At 44.9% G+C, this 17,196-nt stretch overlaps 1 protein-coding gene across 11 annotated transcripts in view; it reads right to left on the reverse strand.

The window, feature by feature from the left end:
* The window catches only part of NCOA2 (nuclear receptor coactivator 2), a 258,144-nt gene that overhangs the window by 57,134 nt on the left and 183,814 nt on the right, over positions 1–17,196 (reverse strand). The window lies entirely within an intron of this gene.

The raw sequence follows: 17,196 nt of genomic DNA on the forward strand, positions 1-17,196 counted from the left end.
ATGATTGCCTTGACTCTTGACCTGCTCCACCTCTTGTCGAGTTCACATTTAAAGTAACCCAGAAAGAGCCGGAACCGGTTTGGCTCAGTGGACAGAGCGTCGGCCTGCGGACTGAAGGGTCCTAGGTTCGATCCCGGTCAAGGGCATGTACCTGGGTTGTGGGCACAACCCCGGTAAGGGGTGTGAAAGAGGCAGCTGGTCGATGATTCTCTCTCATCGATGTTTCTAACTCTCTATCCCTCTCTCTTCCTCTCTGTAAAAAATCAAAATATATTAAAAAAAAAAAAAAAAAAAAGTAACCAGAAAGATTTGGTCCCTGTCTGGTAGAAGGCGCTTAGCCACGTAAGGCAGAGAGGGGAGGCATCCCGCCAGGTACCCAGAGAATTCCAGTGGCCGCCCACCCTTTCATCTAGCAGAGAGGTGAATGCCACGTGCTCCTGGATTACAAGGTGCAAGGCAGTCTGCAGGCCCGGAAAACATTCCAACATGGAAAATTCTCCCCGAAGAAACAGATGCTGCGTCTTTGTCAATGCATGTGTTACAGTTGTTTCAAGAACACCAAAAAAAGGTTTACAGCAAAGCAGATACATATCGGCAACTTGTTAGAAAACAACACAGAAACCATGTACCAATTATCTGTACCTGAATAAATTATATCCTTGTTTACACTGCATGTTATCACTGTAATTAAATGCAAATAAAGGAAACTGTAAATCAATTTAGTACTCAGAATCAACCTGCTTTCTGGAAAATTTTGCTGCTTCTTTTATTATACTATTACTTTTTTTTTGTAAAAAGGTATTTTACACAGTATATTTGAAACCTGTGAAGTTTAATTTGCACATGAGAACCTAGAAAATAAAATTAGGGAAATTATGCAGGTGCTGCAAACCTTGCCACTCCTGTGGTGAGAGCCCCCGAGTCTCTCTCTCCCAGTGAAAGGGAGATAACCTGTGTAGTTCAAGCCTGGGCTCAGCCACTTAGCAGAAGTAGGAGCTAGAACAAGTCACATAAACTTTTTAAGACCTAGTGCGTGCCTTCTACATAAACTTCGACAGAAGTAAATGGGATGATATGTGAAACACACTTGAAAAACTATCAAGTACCCTGGCCTGTGTGGCTCAGTTGGTTGGGCTTCGGCCTGGCACTCGGGCTCAATCTCCAGTAGGGGGCGTGCAGGAGGCAGATCAGTGTTCACTCACATGGATGCCTCTCTCTCTCTCTCTCTCTCTCTCTCTCTCTCTCTCTCTCTCTCTCTCTCTCTCTATATATATATATATATATATATACATATATATATATATATATATATATATATATATCTTATTGATTTTTTTTTTTAACAGAGAAGAAGGGAGAGGGAGTGAGTGTTAGAAACATCAATGAGAGAGAATCATCGACCAGCTGCCTCCTGCACAACCCCTACTGGGGACATGCCTGCAACCAAGGTACATGCTCTTGACCGGAATCAAACCTGGGACCTTTCAGTCCGCAGGCTGACGCTCTATCCACTGAGCCAAACCGGTTAGGGCAATAAAAATACTTAAAAAAAAAAAAATCTATAAAGAGTTAACAAATGGAACTTGCTACTAGCATAGTTGTAGTTATTGGCTCTTCCTTACTAAGCTCCAAGCCAAGAGCTTGTCATAAGCAGACTGTATCTGCTTTTTCAGTTACGCTACATCCCTGACTCACCTCCTCAGATCTCATTTAACCTCCTCAGCTATAAACACAGATATGACTCGGCTGGTGGCCTTTACAGTTCAGATTGTATGCATCTGCCTTCCTGACCTAGCTCCTGACTGTTAGGTTTCTCAACATCTGTCCTATCTGCAGGCTTAGTCTCAGCCCAATCCAGGCACGAAATAGCTCAGGCTCTCCTGAAAATTACTGCATATGACACCCCCATTTCCAGAACCCCAATAAATGCATATTGAGGCCCCCCACCCCCCCTTTTTTTTTGGCCATTTCACTCGGTAAGTTTGTAGATTTCTCTTTAGTTTCTGCTCACTTTCCTAGCCACCAGTGCAGGGACAAGACTGGCACCATCACTCGTGGCTTCATCAAATGTTCACCTAGAGTAGCCCCCTTATTCATGGTTTCAGTTATCCATGGTCTGAAAATATTAAATGAAAAATCCCAGGAATACACAGTCCATGTTTTTAAACTGTGCACCATCCTGAGCAGGTGACGAAATCTCACTGTACCCCCCTCCCGTTATCGTCCCTCTGCCCAGCATCTCACGCTGTAGATGCTCCCGCCCACCAGTCACTTAGGAGTCATCTTAGTTATCAATCAACTGTTGCAACATCACTGCGCTTGTGTGCCAGTTACCCTGATTTTATCAAAACTCAAGAGTAGTAATGCTGGCAATGCAGATACGCCGAAGAGAAGCCGTGAAGTGCTTCCTTTAAGTGGAAAGGGGGCCGAAACCAGTTTGGCTCAGTACATAGAGCGTTGGCCTGCGGACTGAAAGGTCCCGGGTTCGATTCCGGTCAAAGGCATGTACCTTGGTTGCTGGCACATCCCCAGTAGGGGGTGTGCAAGAGGCAGCTGATCGATGATTCTCTCTCATCGATGTTTCTAACTCTCTATCCCTCTCTCTTCCTCTCTGTAAAAAATCAATTAAAAAAAAAAAGTGGAAAGGGGAATACAGAACAATAACATATTTTGAGAGAGATCGATCACATTCATAACTTTTATTACAGTATATTTTTACAACTGTTCCATCTCATCATGTTATTATTAATCTCTTACTGTGCTTAACTTATAAATTTAACTTTATAACAGGTAGGCATGTATAGGAAGAAACATAGTGTATGTGGGGTTCTGTACTGTCCTGGGTTTCAGGCATCCATGGGGGCCTTGTATGATAGGAGGGGGACGACTGTATGTAACAGCCCTGTATTTCAAAGGGCCTGGCAGGCTTCGGATCTACGGATCCCTGATACTAAATACCAACTCTCAAAGCCCATATGATACACCTTATATATATCTATGTGGTCCTGTGGCATTTCTATTTATTTTTGTCTCTAGTCACGTGGTAGTCGGTGTATAGGAGCATGTGCTACAACATCCTGGAGAATGACTGACTCACAGCCTCTCCTCTGCCTCTTAGCTGCTCCCAGGGGCCTCTCCTTCATCAGTGACACCTTTCGGCGGCAGCAGTGACTCTCACACTAGCACGGTGTAGGGGAGACCTCTCCAGAGAGGGTTCCGCAGAATTTACATATAGGAGATTCTGATCCATCTTCCTCGGAGGGAATCCTGGTCTTCCCACCTCCTGCAGCGAGCAGCTCAGTGCATGAAATGATGCACTGGGGCCGGGATGGCGGAGAGGCTGGGCACCCAGCCTGGGTTCAGGCTCCTCCCCAGCGGCCTGCCGCTTCACGCACTGCTGTGTGGGAGTGTGGGATCGATGTGGACAGTGGGCTGGAGCCAGGGGAGCTGGCGGGTAAGGCAGCTGGGGCAGCACAGAGCTCCACTGATCCCTGCCGGACCAAGGGACCCTACTGTGTGCACCGGGCCTCTAGTCTTATATAAAAGGAAGAAAAGGCCTGGCTGGTGTGGCTCAGTGGTTGAGCATTCACCTCGGAACCAGGAGGTCATGGTTCAATTCCTCGTCAGGGCACATGCTTGAGTTTTGGGCTTGATTCCCAGTGTGGGGCATGCAGGAGGCAGCTGATCAATGATTCTTTCTCATCATTGATGTTCCTATCTCTTTCTCCCTCTTTCTTCCTCTCTGAAATAAATAAATGCAGTAGAAAATATTTTAAAAAAAAAGTAAAAGGAAGAAAAGGACCCCTTTGCAATATACTACTATGTTAACAGCACACATACTGATCTTCTTTTCACTTTACTTTTTATTTTTCAATTACAGTGCACTTTCAATATTACTTTGTGTTAGTCTCAGGTGTACTGCATAGTGGTTAGATAATCACATTCTTTACAAAGTGTTCCTCCCCTGATATGTCCAGTACCTGCCTGGCACTACTCATAGTTATTGCAATATTATTGAATATATTCTCTAAGTTATACATTACATCCCTGTGGCCACTTCATAACTACCAATTTGTACTTCTCAATCCCTTCACCTCTTTCTGCCAGTCCCCCAATACCCCTGCCTTATATCAGAATAAGGCATTTCAGTAAAGAGTATGCTATTTTTTACGTAGCGGATATAAATAAACTTAAATCCTTAGATATATTTATACTTTTGTAAGTACGTTATTATACTAAAACACACCATTTAATATTTTTAATTTAGGCAGTTTTCTCAGTGGCCACAAATTATATTTACTTTTCTATATTTTGCAGCCATTAACCATAGAAAATATATTCTGTTACAAATATATCCCTCAGTAAACTCAACTGTAAAAAAGATTGTCCCCGAGTTTCCTATGATCAAAACCTTGGGGAATCTCATTATTTCAGAAGGAACTCTTACACTGGAGAAAGAGATGATAACATGTAATTTTAAGAGCCTACAGAGAGACTTCTCTTCTGTGCTCTGACTTCCATTTCTTCCTTCTGCACTTGAACCATTATTCTTTTTACATACAGAACGCGACCTAAGAGAATAACAAACGAGAACAATAACCCGACCCTTTTCTTCCCCACTCCCCCAAAGATAAAACAACACCCGACAGCGGCTATGGTCTTCACACGTGCGGCTTCACAGTGCAAACCCCTGCGCAGAGCCAGCCACAACGCCTCCCTAACCGTCCTCCCAGTGTCCCCTCCCTCCTGCCGGCGGCTTGGAGAGCAATCCCATCCGCTGCCCTCCGACATTTGCCTGCACTTCAGAAATCCAATACCAATTAATTAGATTTCCAGTTTCAAAGCAACGAATAAAACCCCGTCTCTTCAGGGACCGTGTTACGATGAGTCATACCACAAACTGGAGGAGAATCGCTAATATTATATTCCATACGCTTTTCTTTACAAGTAATTATTATTCGTGATTTCTTTCAGAACAAAAGGAAAGGTGAAAAGGGAAGCATTTGATCCCTAGAAATAGAAATGATTTAAAAACAGAAGGAAAACCGGGTATTATTGGAAGTAGCTGGATTAAACTGCTCTTTATCACTGGCAGCTACAGGCAAACACTTGAAGGTAAAATTTAAGTTTACTGGTGAGAACAGCAACAAATCAGAAAGAAAAACATTTGTTTATCTTTTTTTAAAAATGTATTCTCATTGATTTCAGAGAAGAAGAGAAAGGGAGAGAGATTGAAACATCAGTGATGAGAATCATTGACTGGTTGCCTCCTGCACACCCCTTACTGGGGAGCGAGCCCACATCCTGGGCATGTGCCCTGACCAGGAATCAAACTTCAACCTCCTTGTCCATAGGTTTCTCTCTATGATTAATAAAAATGTTAAAAAGTACAGAATTAATTTCTCTGCTTCCAGAAGGGTAAAGTTACTCATCAAGAAACCTTTCGATTTTTCAGTAGACTGACGTCCAACACAAGTCTTGTTACTACTTCTACAACAAACTTTGAGACATGAGTGGGAGCATACCCACAACGTTCCCCGTCCCCTGCGCTTGGGAGCGGGGTGATTTCGGGTGAAGGGCTTATCACACCGGCAGTGGTGGGGCCGGGCAGAGCAAAGGAGTCACTGAGACACAGGCAGGCCATTTCTGGCCAACCACTACAGTTTCGATAGAACAGGAAAAGTTATGTAGCATCTCAAAGGTTCTAGAAGGTAAAACCAGAGAATTATGCATCTGTACCCAACTAAAATTAGAAAAGCTGCCATATGGCTGTGTGAAGCCAGCAGCGCATTCTTATTCATTAGGAGGCATTGTGCTAACATAAAAACACAGGGCCCTTCCTGCGCTCTCCAAATGTGTTTATCTTTTCAGCATTAACGCACTATATATCATCAGGCTGCTGAAGCCTCCTGCCGTGCATATTAAAAACCCGCAGCTGCACGCTCTTTAGCGGTGGGAGGGACCTACCCCCAAGTCGCCTCCCTCTCTTTCCGACACTGAACTTCTTGTTTCCCTTCGGCGTGAAGAAACTGCAAAGTGAACCGATCTCGGGGCCACCTCCGCCCAGCGAAACCCCCTCGCTCTCTGCTTCCGAGAGCAACGTGCTTGGTTTCATTTTCATCAACAGTGAGGACGGTCACTGAGACGAGCCCAAGCCATGGCAGAAGCCTGAAAGTACAGGCCCTGCTTGTGACATTTCACTTTTCAGAAGACAGAGTCACCTGGACAAACCGGGTCTATTGGCAAGGAAGTGCTTTTGTTTGGAAGAACCTGTCATTGTCTGTCTTGCAGGCACTCCATTTCGCACATTACCTATCATGATTGAACGTATTGATGGGTAAATGGTGGCTGCTCTTAAGTAGTGAGTTGTACAGACTGATTGTTAGAGTCACAGTACCAAGTAGAAAAGGGCTGAGAAAAAAGATCAGACCACATGTGCTAAGGGCATCAGGACAATTCGTTCACGGTGGCCAGGCCCTGGGGACAGCACTGGGGGGCAGGGGAAGTCACCAATGCCCTCTCTCTGGGAGATGAAGAAAAATAACCCAGATTATCACCTGGGAAGTTACAACCTGCTTCTAAAAAAGGACAGTTTGGGCATCCTGAGAGTTTTTATCTGACTCCGGGATTTTCCCACTCTTAGCTATTAGGAAAATAAACTAACCAAGGAGGAGTTCTGCAAATCTCCCATTGGCCCTAGGACCCAGTGTAAAAGTCCGAGCCTCCGAAGGTAAGGTCACCACCCAGCCCGGAGAGCCTTCCAGAGAGAACAGGCCAGCGGAGGGGCTGGAATCCTGAAGAGGCTGGCAAGGCTCTTGTCTTACTGGACTCTGTAAGCCCAGGGACTAACATGAAGCTTGCTCACTCCAGTCAGGTGTCCGACAACGCCCAGGGAGGGAGGGACGGGGGCGGTGAGGAGGCGAGGAGGTAGAACCCCCACTGCCGCTGGAGCGCCCACAGGCTTCCACCTCAAGCCCCCGCTTCCCCTTCCGGGTGGATGTTCCAGGGATATGACCCTGAGGGCTGAAAACCGCCCTGGATCTGGCTTCACTTGTCCCTGAGGCCAGTCTCCCATACCCAGGGCTCCTCTGTGCTCCCACTTTCCTCTCACGGACATGCGTCTTGCTCCCAGATTCACTTTATGTTCCACTCATCAGAACAGCTAGCTTTTCTCGCCTCGTGGTTTAATCCCATCTGGATGTCTTTTCTCCCTGGGTTTTCTCTACAGACAGGACCTGATGCCTCTGCCTCCTAAAGAGCTGTACTGATACGTACCCTTCCACCCCACCTCCAATGTGACATCAATGATCCCACAGGGAGGCCAGAATCCCTGCTTCATCGGCCTGCTACCACATAGTCCAGTTCTCTCCCTTGCAGCCTTTGCTTGAGTGAGACCCCATGAACTTGCTTTATGAAAAGCAGGTGCTCCCTATTAAAGGACCTAATGCAAGAAGCCAACAATAAAACACAGAAGCATCCAAAGTAGAGATCTGAAACATTTTAAAGGATGCTCAGTCATGTATCCTCCTAGAGAAAGCAAAGCATTGATTAACAACACGAGCACTTTGCATAAAAATATGTATAATAGCAACATGGCCCTGGTCAAATGCAGAAAGCAGGGAAACTGAGGCTGAGGGAAGGGCATGCTATCCAGGAGTCAAAACTGTTAGCATTCATGAGAACAAAGGAAGTGACTGCATCGTCAGGGCAGTGCCCAAGGCACGCACACCTACCCCTAGGGTCACTGGGCCTATCTCTAGGGGAATGCTCCAGGAATTCTTACAATCTGCAACCACCCAAATCTTCCACAGGTGAAAATATCTATACATATAAGTGTCCGCCCGACCAGTAGCTATAACACACACTGACCACCAGGGGGCAGATGCTCAAGAGAGGAGCTGAGCTGCCAAGCTGTGGAGGTTCTCGGGAGATGTATCCCGGAACCAGAGAGGAGGGAGTTTGATTCCTTTTTGGGCCACATGATTCCACCTTTGGCCGTGGGGTTATGTTGTTGTTGGTTTACTGCACACTTGTATTTGCATTCCACATCTGTAGGACAGCAATTTTACAGAGTGCCCTCTCACACTCCGGGACCTCTCAGGGGACGTCGGAAGGCTGGTTTCAGCCCGATCCCTGCAGGACAGGCCGAGGGACCTCACCTGTCAGAGGGATCCCACTCACTCCACAGGTGCCCTCCGAGCCATGGTGCCACTCAGGTTTGGCAGGCTGGGAAGGAACCAAGGGAAACTGTCTCCGGGCATGTCCAGCCCTTCTCACCCAGTCTCGCCCCCACAGGCCACCTTTTGTCAATTTCCTTCCAATGTGCAGGAATCCGTGCATCGGGTCACTAGTCTAGTAGCTAAAAATGAGGTTCTTTCCAGATAAACTCGGCAGGTTTATTACTAAGACATAAAAGTTCACTAGGTAATTCCCATTGAATGTCTAGGGAGGAAGTGACTATTCAGAGAATAGGTCTAGTCTCAAGCCCACTTTGAACAATTCTCAGGCAACACTATTTCTTCTGCACCATTATTTGTTGTTTGGTTAGTCCTTTCCTGTATGTCTGTTTATGGTCTGCCTAGTTAAAAATTTGTTTTAATTTTTAACCTATTAGAAACTTTGTATGGGAATAAGACTACTTAACAGTTAAATAAATACGTATAAAATAAATATAAAACCTAAAAAAAACCTAGTGTATACTCACTGCAAAGAAATCTCGTTTAGAGAAAAGTGTACACTATCCTGGGTCTAAGCTGAGCCTCGCTGTCAGAGGGTCTATTTCTCCAAAACAGAACCCGTGTGGGAGAAACTGCACAAAGTGTCATTTTTATATCATACAGAAGTTTAACCTCTTCCACTCAAATGCTTGAAACATTTTTTATTTAAATTCACACTTTTACACAGGAAAGTGTATTTATCCCTCCCCACCAACCAATTTCAAAGTGGTCCTAGTCTTTATGAACTTGGACTGTACCAAGACAGCAACCAGGGCTGCCCAGGCCAAGCCAGGGGCAGAGGGGTACAGAGCTGTGACAAATGATGCATCTTCTGCACTAAGATCACCGGAGCCCTCTTACAGAAAAGCCTGGAAGTGACATCTGAAAGCCACGTTGCAACTCAGCCTTGTGAAACCTGTCCCTTCCAGACAAATGAAGGAGCTGACTTGTTCTGGAGGCCACACATTCCTTTTAAAGGCAAGTGTGCCTGATTTGTACTTGACGATTTTCAAATACATGTACCCAAATGTTGTCTGACTGCAGAGAATGACCACTATTTAGAGTAAGATTGGGTGAAAAGAGAGTAAGATTAGAAGCATTTGTGAAATAATCCCAAAGTAGATTTCCCTTTCCTTTCTAAAATGCGAAGTTTCTTTATAATTATCACCGTATCCTAAACTGAAGTCATTCTAGAAAAGAGGTTCCTGTCAAATGTCCATTCAACAGTTAGTATGCTTCAAACAGTAATAGGAATAGATTTAAATACATCTTCCTTTCCTTTCCTTTTTAGAAAGAAATAAAACTGTCTTTATTTGCAGCCAACACAATTACCTCTGCAGGAATACTAAAGATTTTTTTTTTTTTAAGCTAGCAGGCATAAGTATATTTAGTAACATTATAAGGTCAATATATAAAAAGTTAAATATATGTCAATATCAGCTATATTGTATCTCATACTAAGCAAAGCTAGTATTGAAATTTGTAATAATATACACTATCACTTCCCAAAAAATAAAGACACACACCTCTTCAAAGTGGCCCTTTCACTGCTGCCCAGCACGAAATCTCTCCAGTTTCAGCAGGAGTGGCAGTGCGGCACCAGCTCTGCTCACCATGCAAAGCGGGGGCAGCAAAGGAAACCCAGGGTCAGCCTCGCTCAGGAGGCGACATGCCTCAACAGGCAGGAGCCCATCGAGGGCGGGCCGTGGGCCACACCCAGGCATGCCGCCAAGCCCAGCAACTGTGTGTGCAAGACAGGATCACAAGTTGCACGATGAGGTCAAAGTGAAATTAACGAAGACCCCACAGCTGAGATCCCAACTACCTTTACTCCAACGACAGCCTCTCCTTTCTGTACATGTGGTCCTGCAGTTCTCCAGCTAATTTTGTTTAAGTGACAGAGAAAAACAGCCTCTTGGAAGGTAGTAATTCTCCTGAAGTTTATATCCATTACGTGCTCTCGAATACGACGACTAGTTAAGCAGCCAAATCCACTTGCAAGAAAATGTTTACAAAGACTTTCTTTAAAACCCAACAATTTTCTTCTCCAGTGAAGGTTATGAAAAAGTTTGAGCCACAACCAAAAGGCATGCAGAGAACGAGTGTCATGGTTACTTGATTCATAAATAAAAAAGAAAAATCCTCAGGATGCTAATGATCACCCATATAGGCCAAAGAATAGATCAAAATTAACTATCTAATCCTATATAATAAAAGGCTGATATGCAGATAGACTGAACGGCGGAATAATTGGGAAAAACTGATCATATGTTGTGTGCTGACCACCAGGGGGCATGCGCGGAACATGGTGGGCATCGGCCGCAGCAGGATGGTAGAGCAGGTAAGTGGGGGCACCAGACCAAGGTGGGACGCCAGTGGCTGTCACTGAGGCCAGTGCCAGAGCCACCGCTCACATCCACAGCTGGTGCCCAACGCCAGCCCTGATCACCAGGTGCCATCAGCCAGTGCGAGTGGTGGCTGCCAGCCCCAATCGCTCCTCAGGGCTTCTCCACCTCTCCCTGCTCCTGAGGGGAGATTGGGGCCAGCAGCTGCCTCACAACCGCTGCAGGTGCTGGAACTGCCACTCACACCCACTGCCAGCACTAGCCTTGATCGCTTGGTGCCATCAGTGGGTGCAAGTGGCAGCTGCTAGCCCTGATCACCCCTGAAGGCTTCTCCACCTCCCCAGCTCCTGAGGGGCGATCGGGGCAGCAGGTTCTGCTTGCACCTGCTGCTGGCACCAGCCCCAATTGCTCTGCGCCTTCAGTGGGAGTGGCTGGAAGCGGGGCTGTTAGCAGATAAAGCATCAGGGGCTGTGGTGGGAGGGGCTGAGTGGGGGCCAGAGGATGGGCCAAGACCAGCCCCTATGCTTACTGCAGCTTTGCAGCCCGCAGTCCCTTTCACGGTGCACAAATTCGTGCACTGGGCCCCTCAATATAAATATAAAAAAGACAATAATAACTTAGTTACTCCATATCAAATTAACTGGCTTACATTCATTTTGTTTTAAATATGCTAGCCAAAAGAGATGTTTCCCTACCGTTCTACAACCCTTCAAATAATGAAATAAAGTCTTCATAAAATTTATTATTCCTATTTTCAATTTTAATTATCCTACTGAACTTCCAGATGCTAGATGACTTAGGAGTATGCTATCATCAAGCCTTCAAGAAAGTTCTACCAAAGCTCTTTTGAATCAGGTTTAGCTTCAACACAGATGGCCGGTTTGGATTCCAGAAACTTGTTTTTGGAAATCCTCCCTGCCATGTGATGGCTTAGAGGTGAGGCAGACAAAAGTGGCTGAAGATGACAGATGACAACTGGGCAGGTCCAGTTTTCAGAGCCATCGCAAGAGCACAGGTAGCCTGTCCTCCGCAGACGTAAAGCCTGGACCAGAAGATGCTGCTGTCACTCAGGCTGCAGGGAAATCACCTGCCTCTCGGGTAGACTGTCTTGAATTTGCTTTTTTCAATCTGTATCCTTTGTTATTTTTTATTGCATCAATGGACAGTGGGCTTCTCAGAGACTAGAATGGAGGCAGTTGTTAGCTCTGTGTTGCCAGGGAAAATATTTGGCTGCATATACGGTTTCCTGAGAGCAAGTTAGTACATGACCTCAATCTATTCCAAGCTTATCATAATGTTGTACGGCTGTGCTGATTCAGCAAAGCAATCCATAATCGCTTGCAAAATGCCCCTGCCTCTCAGGGATGTTATGAGGCTTAATAAGATAATGCATGTGAAGCACTCTGAGCTCCACAGAAGAAAGGCGCTAAGTAATAATATCATTCTGCATTTATAATTACAAGCTGTCTTACAAAGAACCCAATAAACCTGTTCACAAATTACAAATAACAAGTACTTTAAGTAATTTAATATGTCATTGTATTAATATAACAAAAAACTATGAAATCATTCATGTTTGAAAAATGAAATGGACATACTTCATAAGGCTAAGACACAATGAAAAATAATAGAACTTGACAAGTTTCTACTAAAACTACAATGACATCCCTTTGTGATAAAACCAACTAAATCAGAAACTTGTAAATTTTTATTGAACTTATCTTGAAACCTTGCTATCAATGAATTTAATTTACTATCATTTCCATGGGTTTTCTACCAATAAATTTAAATTAAAAAAAAAAAAACAAAGCCAGTCATACAGCAATAAAACTTTTCTTCAGTTATCAACGTTAAGAGTGAAAACATAAATCTTAAACTTTCAATGAGATGAAATATTACCGTGTTTCCCCGAAAATAAGACATCCTCCGAAAATAAGACCTAGCACATGGAAAGATAAGACATCCCCTGAAAATAAGACCTAGCACAACTTTGGGAGAAAAAAATTAATGTAAGACACTGTCTTATTTTCGGGGAAACAGGGTAGTACTTTACCAAATGTGAATTTTTTTTTTTTAATATTAAAATAAAGCTGCATCTTTTGGGGGAGGGGCAATGGCTTTTGTCTCCTAGATGGGAAATGCTTGCTGCTTGTCCCCTGCCCGAGCCAAGAACACAGTGCATGGACGTCACCTCCACGGCAGCAGGCCGGCTGGGTGGCATCACTGGGCTCGTGGGTGCCGTTACCTTGACTGGACTGTGACGGGGCCTTATTAGTCTTGAGATCATTCCTTCTAGGAAATCCCTGGACTCTCAGGGTCCAATCTCTGACCCTGTTTCTCCACAACGCTGCCTTCCTAACACTTGCTACCTCATCTGGAAACCATCAGGAGGGCCTTGGAATTCCCTTATGACTGTCAAGTCCTTGAGCTAGAAACTGTATTTCCCACCTCCGCATCGAGGTCCTGTACGGCATCGCTGACCCAAGCACACACTCAGTCAAAGTGAGGTGAACAGATCCACTCTCTGGAGAAGGCAACAGAAAGAGGCGCTCAAGTGGGCTGCGTGGGCTGGACAGGATCGACTCCCAGCACACAGACGGGAAGAGACATTTTACCTTTTAATTTTTATTTGTAATTTTTTTTTAAAAGTAGTACATTATGTTTTCAAGGAAACATGAACACGGTATTAGGAAGGATGCAAAGATAAAAAAGACAGGCCTTGCCCTCCTCTGTGTGGTGCAGGCACCTTGCCAAGTACTGAAACGGATTACCTTTTATAGTGTTGTGGATAAGTGTCTCGCTCTTTTCTCTCACTTATTCTAATATGAAAATCTGGAACTCAATAAAAAACAACAACAACAACCCAATTCAAAAAAGGGGGACTTGGCATAGTATGTGAAAATAAGGGTCTCCTCAGATTAGCATACAGAACAGAAGCAATATAGAGAATTATTGCAACCAACTATTTACAGGATGGAACATCAAAGAAAGTTGGAAGAAGGTGAACATTTGAAGTGACAATATTAGGAAAGAGAAAAAGTGGGGAGGGGTACAGGTTGCTCTGAAGAGGAAACCCTAGGTTAGGGAGCTAAGCGATGCACCTGACAGGAAAAAAACTAATGGAGAAATACAGTAGTTATGAGTGCGCACAGAATATTTAATACTGCAGGTCTTTACAAATCCTGGCATCGGGTCCATAATCCTTCAGGTTCCTGATGACCACCTCCTAACCCCTTATCCTGGGGGTCAATTTGGAAAAAAGAATAACTGTTCATAATTTTCAGACATGTGAAAATAGCTTTATTGTGTCCTATGGGCAAAGGATGGGCAGTGAGTACACTCTTACAGTTCTGAGTACTGTAACTAGTGGACTGAGAAGACGGGCATCAAAGATAAAATTGCTTTAAAGCCGCAGGGTAGGGACTGAAAACTCAATGTCCACCTGGTCAGTCAGGCTCGGATCTGCACCTCAGGACTGAACTAGGCCAGTCAAGAGAAACAGGTGATTCCTACCAATCTCTCCAGCCACACAGATGGCCTCACCTCCGTTAGAATACTGACTCCAAAATATAATGAGCCACACCATCTATCTATCTGGCCTTTGCCTCTTTCTTTTTGTTAATCCTCACCCGAGGATTTCCCCCCCCAATGATTTTTAGAGAGAGGGAGAGGGAGGAAGATGGAGAGAGAGGGAGAGAAGGAGAGAGGGGAAAAAGGGAAAGAGGGAGAGGGAGGAAGATGGAGAGGGAGAGAGGGAGAGAGGGAAGGAGGGGAAAAGAGATCAACTGGCTGCCTCCCGCTTGCAACCCAACCACCACGACTGGGTCCGGGGATCGAATCCGCAACCCTTTGGCGCAAGCGCCGATGCTCTAACAGCCACATCAGCCAAGGCGGATCTTTGTCGTTTTCAATAGAATCTAAGAAAATCGAGAAAAGAAGAGAGAGTGAAAGGGAGAAAGACAGACAGATGTATGGGATATGGATAGAAGTGAGGGGGACCACAAGCACCTCCTGTGGGATCTAGAGATAAAGTTAGGGACTGCTAAAGCCCGCAGATAAACTTGGGAATATAGACAAAAAGAGAACTAGGGCTTCATTTGTATTTCAAAGAACCTAATTTATGATGAGGTGTTTTTTAAAAAAAATATTTTATTGATTTTTTTACAGAGAGAAAGGGAGAGGGATAGAAGGTCAGAAACATCAATGAGAGAGAAACATCGACCAGCCGCCTCTTGCACCTTCCCTACCAGGGATGTGCCCGCAACCAGAGTACATGCCCTTGACCGGAATCGAACCCGGGTCCCTTGAGTCCGCAGGCCGACGCTCTATCCACTGAGCCAAACTGGTTTCGGCTAATTTATCATGAGTTTTAAAGACTTCCTGAAAGTTTGTGTCTCTTCCTTTTTACACGATCTGTTTCACTAGCTAAACAATTCCAGAATTAAATGTTTGCTTCAGAGACAAGAACTGCACTTAAAAAGCTGACTTCTGTGCGGCAGTGGACCAGAGAAGAAAAATCCCAGTGGAAATAAGGGCGTGGCTAGGCAAGCACGTCAAGCTCTCGGTCAGCGGGCGGCGTGTTTGACATGCTTGGGCTGGAGGAAGACGGTAGCAGGAGCTGCAGGTGAGCTGCGAGGAAAAGGAAAGGGACGTGGCCCAGAGCCGGTGGCTCACTGAGTACTACCTGCTCTAGACTCTCACACACCCCGTCTGGACTTCCGGGCCCCCACAGGCCTTCCCCCATCTCAGGCCTGCGTCAGGGAGCTCTGCTCTGTCCTGAGAGTCTTGCCTGGTGTTGCTTGGCAAGTGGAGGCCAGGAGTGGGAGGGGTCCAGGACGAAGAGGAAGGAGGAGAAAAACCACTTGGGCAGTCTCTCTGGGAACCCAGAGCAGAACCTTGGAGGGGAGAAAGAGACGGATGTGCTGATGGAGCTTCTAACACCTTCACCTGTAAGCAACGTGGGCGGTGGTTCCCATCTTTAGGGGTAAGAGGGCTCCTTTGACTATCAATAATGTCTACGGAGCCCCATAGGAAGGTGTCTACACTTAACTGGCATAGAACAGAAAGAAAAGGGTACAGCATACTTAGCAACGCTTCTAAGAATCTGTATCTTACTTATCACTATACCATCTCTCTGTTTTCTAAACACAGCCGTATACTAGTAAACCTTACATATTAAGAACTATTCTATCGATAGTTAGAGCATTATTGGTTACAACAGGCTTTATGGAACTGGTCCAGGAATCTAATCATCAAAATGGCATTGTTTAGATAGAAAATATCCTCCATTCCAAACAGTTAACTCACAAATAAATCTCAAGGGGGAGAAATGGTTTTTAAGCTACAGATCCTCTGTGCTTCTTCTTAAGAAAGCACTTAATTCAATCACAGAGACATCCATCCATCTAATCAAAGAGAAAAAAAAATGATTTTAATTCTTTCACCTCTGACAATTTTAGTACTCTAGCAGCATTCCAAATAAAATGCAACTGTATGCAACTTTTTCTAATCTGACAAAAAGGATCTACAAATTAAAGATGGTCTATCAAATTAGAAAAGCTTTTAAGAAGGTGAGCTTAATTTAGGGGTGGTAATGGATAATTATGTCAATTCCAATAGGGCTTGCTGCTTTTTCTTTCCTTTCCCCTTCTGTCATCTATAAGGTAACACGTAATCCTTGGGATCTTTCAGAATGGGGGTCTGCAGATGCCCGCCTGATGTGGGCAGGCTTAAGTAAGGAACCACCACTGTACGGAGAAGACACAGCTCCGCAAACGGCCCAGGAATTCCATAATGTCCACCATTCGGCCTTGATGGGCATGAACAGAACCTCAGGGCGGACCGTGTGGGAGCACTCACATTATTTCTTTCACTTTAGTTGTCTTCCATGAGACAAAAAAATTATTTCCAAAATTGGCAGGCCCAAAAGGATTCATCTATTCCCGGTGGTCAAGGCTCTAACACTGTACAATCAGAATCTAAGTCCGTTTTAATGAAAAAATTTTCTTGGCTGGGTAAAATTAATGCATTTTATTCTGTATGATTGTGTTGAACTGGACCGTTCTTTGGTTCAAAATGATAGAAATGAGAAACATAATGCAGAAGTACCATTTCCAACAGCCCTGGGTATCTAAACATTTAAGTTTAAAAGCATGCAATCTAATACACCCATTTTCCAGATGCATATTTGCAATTTACACACTTTCCTTTCAGAACACAGGTTAGAACACACCGCACAGGTGGTGTAGAGCTCAGTACCCTGTGAACCACGGGCCCCTGGATGCCACTCCTGTCCTTGACCTCTGACCCAGAACAGAGAATACTGGGGTACTCATAGACCAACGGTAAAGTCTGATTTGCTCCCAATGCATTTCCAGAAATCGGAGAGAACACCTTCACAAGGCCAGGACTGCTGTTTGTCTGGAGGGTACGGTGCGCCCACAGGATGGACACACAACGATGGCACCTTCACTCTCACAGAAAACTAAGCTGCTTACACGAGGTTACCAAATGACTATTCTCAAGCCAGCTTGTTATCCAGTGTTCTGGCTAAATCCTAAGAATTTTTTTGGCTCCAGACAGCAACTTTCTATTTTCTTGGGATCTTTTGTCTACCACCCCCCCCCCCCCCCCCC

The sequence above is a fragment of the Pipistrellus kuhlii genome, unplaced genomic scaffold (genome assembly GCF_014108245.1).
Source record: "Pipistrellus kuhlii isolate mPipKuh1 unplaced genomic scaffold, mPipKuh1.p scaffold_m20_p_14, whole genome shotgun sequence".
In the NCBI taxonomy this organism is placed as follows: domain Eukaryota; kingdom Metazoa; phylum Chordata; class Mammalia; order Chiroptera; family Vespertilionidae; genus Pipistrellus; species Pipistrellus kuhlii.